Source organism: Eucalyptus grandis, chromosome 11, assembly GCF_016545825.1.
Source record: "Eucalyptus grandis isolate ANBG69807.140 chromosome 11, ASM1654582v1, whole genome shotgun sequence".
NCBI lineage: Eukaryota > Viridiplantae > Streptophyta > Magnoliopsida > Myrtales > Myrtaceae > Eucalyptus > Eucalyptus grandis.
This window is the reverse complement of record NC_052622.1, coordinates 22,153,306-22,168,036: the sequence shown is the minus strand read 5'-3', so window position 1 is coordinate 22,168,036 and position 14,731 is coordinate 22,153,306. Positions and strand designations below refer to the sequence as shown.

At 38.7% G+C, this 14,731-nt stretch overlaps 1 pseudogene; it reads right to left on the bottom strand.

Moving 5' to 3' along the window:
• Positions 1-8,102: 8,102 nt before the first annotated feature.
• Positions 8,103-13,930, bottom strand: LOC104427475 (annotated as a pseudogene).
• Between the last annotated feature and the right edge of the window lie 801 nt (positions 13,931-14,731).

Here is a 14,731-nt window from a genome sequence, read left to right as displayed (position 1 = left end):
TCCGAAAATTAAATAATTAAATATTATATTATAATAATATAATTTAATAAAATAATATTTATAAATTCGAAATAATTAATTAATTAATTAATTAATTAATTATGGCTTAAACAAGATTACACTATTTTAATCATACAATTCGCCATAATTAAACATCCATTAAGCTAATCATACAACTAATCTAATTTACATTAAAATAATCTAATTTAATCACATAAACCTAATTATACTAATCTAAACACCCCTTGAGCGTCATTAACTCACTAAGTAAGAATTAGAGGATAAACTCACCGGTTTTGCGCGCCGGTGAGTTCACGGCGACCATGACACCAAGGCGGTCGATAAACCCCAAAGCAGCGACACCAACGGAGGCCGGGAAGACACAAAACGGGCCTCGAAGTCTGGAACTTCTTGCTGTCTTCGCTTCGATCCGGGCTGGCGCAGAGAGAAGAAACCAGCAACTTCAACGGCGAAAACAGGCCGATCGGAGCTCCGGCGAGCGGGTGGTTGGCAAGCGGCGGCTCCCGGGGGTCAAGGAGATCTTGCTGGTGGTTGGTATGGGTGGAGGTAGGGTAGAAATGGGGAGAAAATGGCTGCAAACCGCGAAACAGGCGAAACAGGCGGAACCAAGCGAGTCCAGACGGTCCGGCGAGCGGCGGCTTCGGGCGGCCGTACGGGACGGCCGGAGAATCTTTCCGGCGAGCGGCGAGGTGCTCGGAACGGTCTGGATGTCGTCTTCGCGGCGATGTGAGGCTCGTTCGCTGATTCAACCGGGAAGTTAACTTTTACTCGAATCTTTGGCGAAAGGTCGGCTGGAGCAGAAACGGAACGAGGAGAAAACAGGGGAGGAAAACGGCCGACGATGGCCTTCCGGGCGTGCGACGATGGCCTTCCGGGTGTGCGACGATGGAGGGGCTGGTGCTGCTCGGTTCCTCTGGTTTTTGCTGAGCTTCTTCCCTTCAACAACAATGGAGAAAGCCTTGGATTAAGGGAGAAGCAGCATTTGTTGAAGAGTGGGGGTCTCCTTGGGCTCTCTAGAGCTCAACAATTGCCATCTTCTCATTTGCCCCCACCATGACATCACATGACCTCAGCCACTCTCTCTCCTCCAATCTTCCTCTACAAGCTTGGCAATAGGTGCAAAATGTCCCTAGCCCCATGGCATACGAATTTTAGACATTTGTGCATCAAATTCAATCAATTCTCACTCAATTCCATCCAATTGAAGCTCAATTAAATCAACCCATGTGTCCTCAACCTTCTTATGACTTTTCCCCATCAAGTGATCCAACTTGCATCCCAAAGATTCGATTAAAAATGGCCATCTGACAATCTCGAACAAAAACGGCCTTACTTTACTTTTCTTCCAAAAATCTCGGTTTGTAGAAAAATCTTCTGGAGATGAGTCGACATTCCTAAAATGAATTGTGACTTGACAGAACTTCCAATTTCTGTAATCGGGTTCAATTTCACGGTTAAATTCAATTTGGCACGACTTTAGCGCATCCTAATCTACCGAGTAGCTTTTAGGAATTTTCTGTGCAATTGACTTGTGGTTGATTATTCTCAAGCCACAAAGTGCATCTTCAACACATTGGCGACTCTCAATTGTCGTAGAAATCTCGAAGTTTCGATTACGAACACAGGGTACTCAAAACGACAGAAGAATCGGTCTAGTGCCGGTCGACGAAGATATTGCGATCAGGTGGAATCACCCACACTCTAATCACATATCTCAGTCGAATCGACCTATTACTTATCTCTGTTCAATTCTGACGGTGTCGTAATGATCCTTGCAGATTAATACGGTCGAGCAGTCGGTTCTTTGTCGAATTCTCAAGTCTATTGCATTTAGATTCCTTAACGGCTTCACCTGATAGACTAGTTATCTCGTGAGTGGCCAACTCAGAGAAGAAAGCTATAGACGCGAAGATGAAATGCCCGACTTATTTAATTGAAACCAGAATTGGAAAATCGGGATGTCACAGGATGAACACCAACAATTGCCAAGGCAAGTCTCACAATCCTTGGATCTGATGCGAACCAAGGAGAAATTTAAGACATTACATTGTCTGCCATCGTATTTCCCCTTATATGAATTGATTTATGATCCATTTTCTAGAATTAGATGGACTCTACTACTGCAACTTAGAAACTCCATGATGAAGGAACGGGTAGTTAGAAATAGTGGTCTAAAAATTGCCCAAGTTAGAGATAAAGAATGGCAGTGGAAACCAAAAAATAAAATTAAAATTAAAAATCTTTGATATAGTAGATATTGTATCCACAATGGCGGTGGAAGAGGCTTATAAATAGGTCTTCAAGTGCTAGTATAAGAACAGAACATGCTAAGGTCAAAAAGCTCTTCCCATGCTTCAAACTTCATAGATCACTTTCAATTAACTATTCCCTTCAGCCTAAGAAGCAAGAACTAGCCCCATTTCCTAGCCATGAAACCATTTCTCACTGAACATTATTCCCTTGTCTTTTGGTCTTTGTTCCTTACTGTGAATAGCCTACATAATATGTACACTTACTCGCTCTCCAAAAGCCAACATAGGCTTCCGCAAATCCAATAGTGATATCAAAGCCACATTTCCAATTGGTTTTGGGCATTTGTCCTAACCACCCTCTACTAAAATCACCAATCCAAATTTTCCAACACCAAATCCATGGCCAACTTTGCCTCATCCTCATTTCCCATACTTATTTTTTATGGGAATATCTATGACTATTGGAGCATTAAAATGACTACTGTCTTGATGGCCAAAGATCTATGAGACATCGTAGAAAAGGATTATGCAACTCCTCAAGAAGCAATTGTTCCTTAAAGAGCAACTCCAACAGGATGCAAGGGTGCTATGCGTTATTTAGTAACCACCCTCCGAAATGGTATGTCCAAATATAATTAGAGTGAAGATTGCAAAGAAGGCTTGGCAGGCTTTACAAGAAGAATTTCAAGGCACTAGAAAGGTATGCACTAGTCAACTTCGGACTTTGATAAGTGAATTCGAGAATTCTAAAATGAAAGATTATGATACTATTCAATAATGTTGTAGAATACTAAAAGAACTAATTAATCAAATAAGAGCCTATGGAGATGGTTTCATTGACCAAAGGGTTGTAGAAAAATGATTTATTCTACTTACTAGAAAATACAATCCTATTATCACCACCATAGAAGGAACTAAGCACTTAACAGACCCAATCGATAAGTGAATTAATTGGCTCTCTAGAAGCATGTAAGAAAAGATTGATGTCACAAGATGAAGATTAAGTTGAAAGTGCCTTTCATTCTAAAACAAATATTCGGTCTCATCAATCTAAAAATGGTGGAAGGAGGTCATGAAAAAATAAAAGAGTTGGAGAAACTACTCAAAAGTAAAAATATCCACATTGTGGTATTTGCGAGAGAGTTAATCAGAAAGATTGTTGGTTTAGAAATAAACCACAATGGTGCTTTTATAAAAGATATGGCCATGTAAAAAAAGATTGTCACTCGAAAACAAATAATCAAGTCAACTATGTTGAAGAAAAAGAAAGTGAAGAGAACACATTCTAGGCAAACCAAGTGGCAAACAATAAGAAAAATCATACATGCTACATTGATAGTGGGTGTATCAATCATATGATGCAAGATGAATTTCTATTCACTGATATTGATACATCAGTCAAATCTCAAGTGAAATTGGGCAACGGCATATTAGTTTATGTCAAAGGAAAGGGCACTATCCCGATTGAATCAAATAAAGGCCTAAAATATACTCATAATGTATACTTAGTCCCCAGTCTTGCCCAAAATCTACTCTACGTGGGTCAAATGATACAAAGTGACTATTCTCTATACTTTGGAGGAAATGTCTGCATTATTTGTGATAAATATAAAGATGTCATTGCCTCTGTTAAGATGGAGAATATGAACTTTTCTATTTGATGGGAATTTGTTAGAATTATATTCATGAAAGCTCAACTTGATAATTCCTGGTTATAGCCTCAAAGATTTAGCCACTTCAATTTTGCTAGGTTAAAATTTCTTCAGAAAAAATATGATGAGAGATTTTCTAGCCATTTGGGAATTTTCAAATGGCTGTGAAGACTGCCTTCTTGAAAAATAACAAAGGTAGTCCTTATCATCTGGAGGCCCGTGGAGAGCTAACCACGAGCACGGTTAATGACAATCGATATACACGTCATTTTTTGGGAATCCGTACCCCACTTTTCAAGGTGTTCCTATTATTATTGTCTCCAAGTGGAGTTCTTTCAAGCGACTTTTGGAAATGCTCATATCTCCTCTCCTTTCCATCCTTGGAGCAATCCCATCGTCTCAGAGTTGCACTAGAAAAGATCTTTGTAATTCAAAGTCGTGCGCTAGGTCATATCATGGAGTTCACCACTTTCATTTTGTTTGCTGTATGGGGACATTAACACCGCCGTGCTGATGCATCATCGGCACGTGCCTCGGCTTCGATTGATTTAAATATTTGCATTTAACATATAAAGAAATCCGATGTCCTCTTGAACTAAGGATGATTCGAAATAACGATACACCGACATGAACTAATCCATAGTCGACATGTTCGGGTTATCTCTAGTAACTCATATCTTCATCTGCTGTTTGCGATGGACCAAATCAGTTAAGAAGGTTACCTAATTAGCGAATGATGATTCCATGAACATGAGAGATCATGTGAATCGTCCTTTTTGCAACTCAATTTTGCTCCAGGCTTAGCCAACTATTAGTTGATAATGAACTCATTCATCTTGACAAATTTTATGATACTCTCTTGAGTTGTATTCCGTGCCTTTGTCGCTCCTTAGAACTTTGATTCTCAACGTGGTTTTTGAATTTCCAGAAAATAGAGAAATTCTCTGATCTTTCTCGAAAAATGCAAGAGTGTCGTCGTCGATGATTAGGATTATATTGATTGGGTGTGGGGATCTTCATTAAACCACATATATCTGTATGAGCTAATCCCAGTGGCTTTTTAGTTCTCCATGCGCCTTTAGATGATAAGAACTATCTTTGTTGTTTTCCAAGGAGGCAGCATTCCCAAACACCTGAAATTCCTAAAATGGCTGGAAAATCTCCCATCATATATTTCTAATGGAGAAATTTTAACCTAGTAAAGTTGAAGTGGCCAAATCTTTGGTGCGATAATCATGAATCATCAAGTTGAGCTTTCATGACAATATTTTTGACATATTTCCATCAAATAGGAAAGTTCCTATTCTCCATTTTAACATAGGCAATAATATGTTATGTTTATATTTATCATAGATAATGCAAGCATCTCCTCTAAAGTAATACCCACTTTGTATCATTTGGCCCATGTTGAGTAGATTTGTGCAAGACTAGGGACTAAATATACATTGTGAATATATTTTGGGCTTTATATGTTTCAACAGCGATAGTGCATTTTCCTACTACATCGACTAACTCGTTGTTGCCCAATTTCACTTGAGATTTTACCAATATGGATTCATCCCCCATCATATGAATGCTACACCCACCATCAATATATTGTGTATCATGTTTCTCATCATTTGCCACTCAGCCTACATAGAATGTATTATCTACACTTTCTTTTTCTTCCACAAGATTGGCTTGATAATTTGTTTTTGAGTGACAATTTTTTTCTATGTGGCCATATCTTTTACAAGAGTAGCATTGTGGTTTTTTCCAAGATTAGCTATCTTTCTCCAAACGATTGTTTTGCTTGCAAATTCTATTGGATATTTTTCCTTTTGTGTAGGTACTACTCCTCCTTTATTTTTCCATGAGCTCCTTCCATCATTTTTAGATTGATGAGACTGCATGTTTATTTTAGACTGAAGGGTCTTTCAATCGAATCTTCATCTTGTGCCATCAGCCTTTTTTCATGTGCTTCTAGAGAGCCAATCAATTCACTCATTAACAGGGTGTTAAATCCTTTGTTCCTTCTATAGTTGTGACAATAGGATTGTATTTCCTAGTAAGTGACACCAATATTTTTTTCTACAGCCCTTTGATTAGTGATTTCATCTCCATAGGCCCTCATTTGATTAACTAGTTCTTTTAATTTTCCACAATATTCTCGAACGGTCTCATAACTTTTCATTTTGTAATTCTTGAATTCTCTTCACAGAGTTTGAAACTGATTAGTGCATACCTTTTCTGATCCTTGGAAATTTTCTCTTAGATCTCCCAAGCCTTCTTTGCAGTCTTCACTCCCATTAATCTGGGAAATATAGTTTCCGAGAGTGCTTGTTGAATAACACATAGTGCCGTTGCATGAAGATGTTTTTGCATTGTCCATACTAGTTTACAAGGATACAGATATTTGTCTATCAATTCCTGATCTTACTCCTCCTGTTCTTTCTCTGCTACAAAGCAAAGCAGTGGAAGTGATAAAAGTGAGTATACCACTACCGAAATAGATTCTTGCCCCAATTGGCATGGCTTAAGAGTTATTTCGTACACATTTTGCAGGCTGTCTAGGTTTTGTGAAAGTATTAGTGTCTTGCTTACAAAATGAAGACCCAAAGTTTACTTTCCGACATTATTGATGGTGTTATTTCATGGTCATCAGTCTTCAGACATTACTTCAGATCATAGGCATGTGAAATTATACTGGGAGTTTACTGAGATGTTTTGTGATAATTCCATGCATGCATCCTACCACGGGCCTCCTTTTTGCAAGCTCGTAATGAATATCCATTATCAATGTATATGCAGGTCACAATCATTCTTGAGATAATGATTAGGAAGTGGGGTCCTGCTGTCATTCAGCTTGCTACCCAAGAAAAGTACGATTATACAGGTCACAATCATTCTTGTGGTTTTGCTGTCATGTTTTACCTTTCAGAATCGACGAAACAAAACCTCAAATGAAGGCGGCATAGCAAACAAGGAAGCTTCTGCAAGTAAGAAAGATCTCCGGGATGAGGATATGAAAAAAGATTGAAGAACCAAGACAGCTCCCTCCACTCAGGAGAATATTAAACTTCTCTTAGTGCTAATGGCAGATTAGAAGGTCCTCAATAGGATGGTGATTCAGCTGCATAAAAATTTTCTAAGATTCAATCCAATGAATCTGGAAAGAAAAGGAGGAGGACCTTTCACCAACTTAGAATTGGGGAAAAGAGAAGGATGGAACTGAAAAGAAGTATGAACGTGGAAACCACAATAAGGAATCATAAAGCATCCAGAGCACGCAATGGCAATAATGCCGGATGGAAAAAAAACAGAAGAAATAAGTAGGAAGGACGAGGATACTGGCGTCTTTTTTGCAGAGCATCTTAAACTTATCTTGAGTTTGTTTCTCCTGGGCATGTCAAAAGTTGTGCATTCGGGGACAAGTACACTTTCTAGGCTTTTGCATATATGGCCCATCGTTTTGGGGGGAAAACAAAGATCTGAATATTCCACCCGGGCCTGCTTCACAGGCAAGGACTACATTTGGAGGTCCTGGGTTTGACAAGCTCGTTGTCCTAATTTTGGTGCATCGTAAGGAAACAGAGAGCCTGTTTAAAGGGTGATTCGCCATGAAATTACTGTGTACACTTACCTTCCATTTTTTTCTTGGAAATGAGCGGAAGCTATATCTGACATAAGTCGTAACTCATTGCGCGACATATGTTTCACTTGTAATCAATATATTTTATCATCCACTATATTGAATTTTCCAATTGCTTGTGGTTGATGGCTGTTTTTCGAACAAGATGTAATCGTGACCGCTTTATCACAGGCACACATATGCAGTTACATGGTTGTCATCATTAGTGTTATTGAGGAAGGCGTCATGACAGATGATTGAGTGTTCCAAATAGCAGTTAGCATGCTTAATGTTTCCAGAATGTACCTGCTTTATCAGCACCTTACCCACCAAGGTTATGTCAGTGACGCATGTGTTCCTTGTCACAATATCCACGTACAGTTTCCCTTTCCAGTTTAATATCTATGACAAATTCGGCTTTGGATATTTATTTTTATTAGAAAGAATGTGGCGAAATTTATACCGATTTCTCGGCCTGGATCCACCCTTTCCTCTTCGTAATAAATGTAGATTATAAACCTCTTGCAAAGCATAAAATTAAGAAAGTAGTAGTAGTTTGTAAACAAGCTAAGAATAATTTCCATTTAACAAGGACGCCATTCTCTTCTTGTACCTGAGCATTAAGAAGAGTAGCAGTTTGTAAACAAACAATTGAAAGAGAAGCACGGTTACATCCCACCACTTGGAGTGATCCGGTGATATGCCGAAAGTTGTTTTGAGGATGGTCTCGCCTTTCAGTTTTGGTTCTCCTGGCTCTGCTGAATCAAACTCACAGCCAGTCATGACATTCTTGTATTGACCCTGCAAGGTATGTGAGTGATTTGTGTGAGTGAGTTATAATTCATCAGATATTTGGGAGCAGTCTTGCTCACTGATCCAAAACATATGTTGGTATTGTCGACTGCCGTGGCCAGTCGCAGAACTATTACGTGAATAATGCATGAACTGTTAAAGCGCAAAGCCAGCTGATGACCAGGGTACATGGGGCTGGGATTCAGGGTCTTCTTAGGAATAATGATGTTCACCAAGCTTCAATGGTAATGAACGCCTCTTGACAGCTTGGGCAATAGGCAATATTAACTACAGGGATATATAAGCTTCTGTGAAGCCATATTTACATCAATATCTGAAAGAGACTGATAACAGAACCTATCTAGCATGACACTATTACATTGATTAACATAATCTCTAGCATATGGAAGAGAAGGCCAACAATGAAAAAAGGAACAAGGGAATGCAAAACTGTCAACATTTCAACCCATTTCTTCACAGCAAAATGAAAGGCATCTTAATTTCTGTTGATTTGAGATTTCTTTCTCATATATGTACCGCGGGCGCAAGATAAGAATTGAACTGCAATGAGTTTGAATATGCAATGCTTAGCAGTAGCAATTTCTCAAGGTGGAGTTCTACTAGTCAGGCAGCATTTTTGAAACTGAAGACGATTATTTTCCATGTCACGGCTCTATGCAAATTATATGCTGATAAATTTTCAAGCTTGATTTCAGAAAATAGTGAATCACTATGCACTAACTACCTCAACTGCCCATTTGGCAAAACTGATGTAGGACATTGGGTACTGCCAAAAGAACTTGGGAAGATCGGGGAGAAGTCTAAAAATCTGTGATGCCATCATCATTAGAACCTGAATCCACACAAATTAGCTATGAAAACATACTTTATGACAATTACAAGAAGGAAATTTTAGGAGAGAAAATTTGCTTACGATGACACTAGCTCCAGTTCCTATGGCCATCAAGGCATTGGGGACAAATGAGGTCACAACCATCATGCAACTCTCAATAACGGTGATGCAGCAGAAGAGATTAATGCAGAAATAACCATAGTGAGAGAACTCTGGATGAAGCTTCACCATGTAGAATATCGTTGTTCCTGAAAGCAGAGAATTCGCCACCAAGAAAGGGAGCGAAGAAAGGAAATTCGCAAGCACGAACACTGTCTCGCCATAATGCCCATTGAGTCTCTCAGCATAAAATACCTGATTTAGACAAGAAAAGGATGCCATACACTGGAAAGGTTTCTCCTTTGTTATGTAATAAATGTATATTCTTTCTTTAATCTCTCTAACTGATTGTGCAATTCTCACATTCCTCTGTGACCGAGTCAGAGTAGGCCGTCAACTAAAAGTTCATTAGTTAGATTTATGTTATTAACAGCGTGATAGACTACGACATGCAACTTCACACCTGTCATGGTGGGGCTTCTCTGCCCTCTAGAGGAAACTTAGTTCTAGTCCTAGTAACATATCATTTTAATATTACCTCATGTATGAAGATACTGTTGATATATAATAGAGAAAAATAGATCAGCCTCGACACTTTGCTATACCTTCAGTTCTTCATCCAAGAAAGGGACACCACCACAAGATAAACATATCATGAAGCCGTAGATAAATGAAACGCACTTTCCTCTGTTGATAATTGCCCCATTGTCGTATCCAATGTCAAAATATAGAGTTCCGGTACTTATTGATGATAAAACGTAGAACGTGATCCTCAACCAGGAGTATCCAATGTCCCTATACATGTTGATGAAGGACCGATGAGTCAAAATCCTGAGCTGCTTCCACTTGCTGGAATTAGTATTCTTATTCAACTGGCAGACCTGATAATCCTTCTGTTTTCAACAGAAGAGATTCAGTTTTGATAACATCAGTTCCGGAAAATGCTACTTCAATATAGAGGTAACTCCATTAGTTTCAAAAAGCACAGATGGAGACATTGTTCATTAACTATGGTAAGTGGGAAAGATGAAAAAAAATGACTGCATGAGCATGATCTGTATTTATATATCTTCTGAGCTGGAATGCTTACAGTAGCTGCAATTTCTTGCATTTTCCTCCTAACTGCGCATGAATACTCTGAGGATTTGTAACTTTCGATGAGTGTGGCTTTAATCTCTGCTGTTTTCATCTTCATTGAAAAACCAGACGAGGCCGGATTTTGCTGCAAGATAAAATAGCAAGCCCGGATAATAGGCGGAAGTCACTTTACATATTAGGAGAACTGATGCAGAGTCTAGAAGTCTTCGAGTTAAAACTCACACAATTTCTAGGAGAAAGCAATAGAGTGGCAGTCACAGAATCGAAGTCCAAGCTAATACACCGCAGAAAGTGATCAGAGGGATTTTTCCTCCTCGGACAAGCAAATCCAGCATCTGCAAAGAACTGCACCGGGAGTTAAATTAAATGATCTTGCTTCTGCACAGCCGAAATGCCTCTTGAGGTAGAATGAAGTGTTGACTCTTTATTACCTCAATGGCCATTTTGGCTTCTCCCAGAAACACAGTTTCTCCACTCGACAGAAGGAGTAAATCATCAAAAAGATCGAAAACTTCACTGCTCGGCTGGTGCATTGAGCAAATAACTATTCTACCTTCATCTGCAATATTTCTTAGAGCTCTTGTGACAAAAAAAAGCCGAGGCGCTATCTAAGCCTGTGGTAGGCTCATCAAGGAGCAAGATCAGTGGGCCTGTCACCATTTCAAGGCTGATGCTGAGTCTTTTATTTTCTCCATTGCTTATGCCCCTCAAGTGCCAGTTACCAATCTTGTTCTCTGCACAGTCTTCAAGTCCCATCTCCTTTATGGTCGTTTCGACCACCTCATCAATCTCGGCTTTTGTCATTTCGGAAGAAAGCCTCAGATGAGCTGTGTAAGCTATTGTCTCTTTGACAGTGAGAGTGCCCAAGTAAAAATTTTCTTGAGTCACATAGGACTGAAAAAATGCACAAAGTGAGACGATTCAAGAATGAGACCCTGGTTGAAACATCAATCACCAGATATAAATTTATTTGCCATTTTGCAAGCTCAAATTTCAGAAAGGAGAAACATGGCAAAACCAACCAAATTTTGATTATAAGAATGTCGTCCGGTCACACACATAAACCGCCAGACTGAATCAGAGGAAGTTCAATATATTATTTAATCTTTTGTGGGCTAAAAGGATGCTTCATGAAAGAAAATTGACAGAAGAGTGGCCTGCCGATGCTTCATTTTAGAGGTCACTAGCCACAGTATTAGTATGGGAAGCTGAAACTATAGCCAGAAAGCGCGGATTAAGCTGATGGAAGCAATCTTGTTATTCCACAGATGATCTAACAATTGCTAGACTAAAATTTTCTTTTAATTGCTAGAAAAGTTGGGATCATTTGTAAGACGAAAACTATTTTGGGAAAAATATGTCGTGGGGGTACCGATTTGGGATTTTTAATCCTATAAACCTAGAGAATTATCTTCCACAAGAGTCAAAATACTTGTCTCGTAATCTATTTTCCTCTGTTGTGTAAAGTTTGTCCACCACAAATAATTTACAACAAAAGCTAACTTTAGACCTAATGACTTGATGTGCTTACCAGATCTTTGTGGTTTATGGGCTTCATCTTTTTCCCACTTAGGGAAATATTTCCCCCTCTTCTGATGTCAGAAGATATCCGACCTGTTGAAAAATAAAGCATAAGTAGTCGATTGAAGTGGGTGCTAAATGGTTGAAATACGTATGCTTGGTCAAATACGTAATTATGGAGTAAATGTGACTATGTACCTAAATTATGGAATGCCACGTTAGAAATCTCTCTCTCTCTCTCTCTCTCTGTATACACTCTTCTTATCCCATGTCGACCATGAAGCAACCAAATAGTCCCTTTAAGTGGAAGTTGGTGTGCCTAGGCATTATCAGGCCATTGTATGAAGAGGACGGGTCGGCTCCGGACCTGGGAAAGTCTCCGGGCCATGATCCGCAGAGATGCGGTCTCGAAAATGAGGGCGACTTTGAGGGCGAGAGTTCCATCACTCGACGTGCGATGAGGCAGGGACGTGTGCGGAGCCTCCTTGAACTCTTTGCCCGGAAGTCGCATTGACCGGTTCTCACAGTCATTCGCTTGATCCTAACGTCGTATGGGAATTAATAGAACAGGTCTTACACTCCAATGGCTTCCCTTTTAAAGTTGTAATTTTACTATAGCATGTATATTTAGGACAATAGTTTTGCACCATAAAATATGAATCACTCCAAGCCCCGTCAAGAAAGGAAACAAGTATGTGATTTTACAAAAAAAGAATGCTCAGTCTTAGAAAGCATCAACTTCACCTTGAATTTCAATTTTGACACAATTTTTTTTTCATAGAATAATATTAGCTTTAGGTCATAACCCAATTCTGACCCATATTTTTATCTTATAAATAGGTCTTGACTTTACTTTGTGGCCCAATTCTAATCCAAACCTTTTTTCTCGCAATAAAATACCAACTTTCACATAACTTCATAAATTTGACCCTCATTAAGTTCTTGCCAAGTACAAATGGAATGACTTGTTGAATCTTTAATGCCATCATTTGATGGAAACATGACAAGGAGCTAGATTTGGGTACCAATTCAAAGCTGTGGATTTTTATAGGATAAAAAAATAAAATAAAAAAAATTGTGCCAGCATAAGAGCTTGACCAAAAGTAAGTCTTAATTTTCTAAAAAAAAACCAACTTATATTGACATGAACTTTTCTTCAGTCTAAAAAAAAAACCAAGGATTTTCACCATAGTTCAAAATTTGCCGTACGCCCAAAAATAACCACTAGTTTCTTTGGAATTATCAATATCAAGGCCAATTAGACTTTCATTACTAAAAACATGTGTTTTTTTCAACACCCTCATATTCATATGGAACAATAGCAGTCTTTTGATATTGATAATTTTAGAAAAATAAAAACTAGTGATAATTTTGGGACACAGGGTACATTTGGAATTAGAGTGAAAGTTAGTAATTCTTTTTTTAGACAAAAAAAAAGTTGAAGCAAAATTAGGATTAAAAGTTAGGAAAGCTTTTGGGGAGCGGTCGTTTTTAAGCAAAATCATGAACGTAAACAGCTTCCTGCACTTTGGTTAGTCACAAAGTTAAACTCCATGTGTAACTTCGTTTCTACACTTATAAATTTGGCTATGGAAAAGGAGTAATCATCGTAGCCTTCTGCAATATCTTCAATGCTATTAATGATTTTGGTGACTATGTCAAGCTGCTGTAATAACTCAAATAAAAATGCAATAATATAAGGCTAAGTTAATGGATATATTGTTGAAAGAAAATGTTCCAGAACGAGAAGGTTGGCAGAGAGAAGGAGAGAAACCTGCCAATGAGTCGAGGAAAGTGGATTTTCCAGAACCGGAAGGACCCATGACGGCCAAGATCCGACCCGTCTGAGCATACCCGCTGAGCCGGTTCAGCAGTTTCCTCTTGGAACCGGCCGACACCGACACCGTCAAGTCGTCCCACACCAGGTAGGACGCGGACGATTGGCCGCGAACGCTGTCGCTCTCTTTCTCTGCAATGTCATTGTCCATCACATCCTTCCTCACCTCCATCATTTTCCTCTCTCTCTCTCTCTCTCTCTCTCTCTGGCTTGCTCGCTCTCTTGGTGGTCTCGTTTTCTAGCTCACAGTCACGGACGCACAGAGAGGGCGCAGTGCAGTTGGCGACCGCCACCTTGGGTTCATGCGCGAGTTTAACGTACATTGACCTGCGCGCACTCGGTCCTCGTTCATGCAAACACGTACAGTTGTGGCTTTTGACTAAGAAAGAACAAAGAAAGCCGTTTGGGTCGCTTGGCTTTGTTCTCTGCAGTCTCTGACGTGTGTATGGCCATTGCTCGTAACGCCTGCATGCTCTGTACTCTCTCTCTCTCTCTCTCTCTCTCTCTCTTCACGTGATGTTTTAGCATCATCTTTCTCCCCTCAAGCCCTCACCATCGTGAGTAAACGATAACACCATCCATGAGTTATAACAATGATTACATAATCATATGATTAAATTAATAGCATATTTGTTACAATATAAACTTATATTTAAGTTATGACATATATTAACTTATACCATTAATATATAAATTAATAAATGTTATAACTTATAATTTATGACTTTATCAACTTAATAATTTCATTAACTTATTACAAAAACATTAGAATACAATAAAAGTATAACATTATCATAACTTTAATAAGTAAAATAAGTTTTAATTAGTCTCAACTAAATATATATGTGATGAACTTAGCAATTGTTATGTTAAGTTAAACTTATACTAACGTTAATACATACCCATTAAAAGGTGTAATATATATATATATATATATATATATATAATTTTATAATTTTTTTTTCTGAGTTCTTTAAAAATGGGTTCAAAAAATGA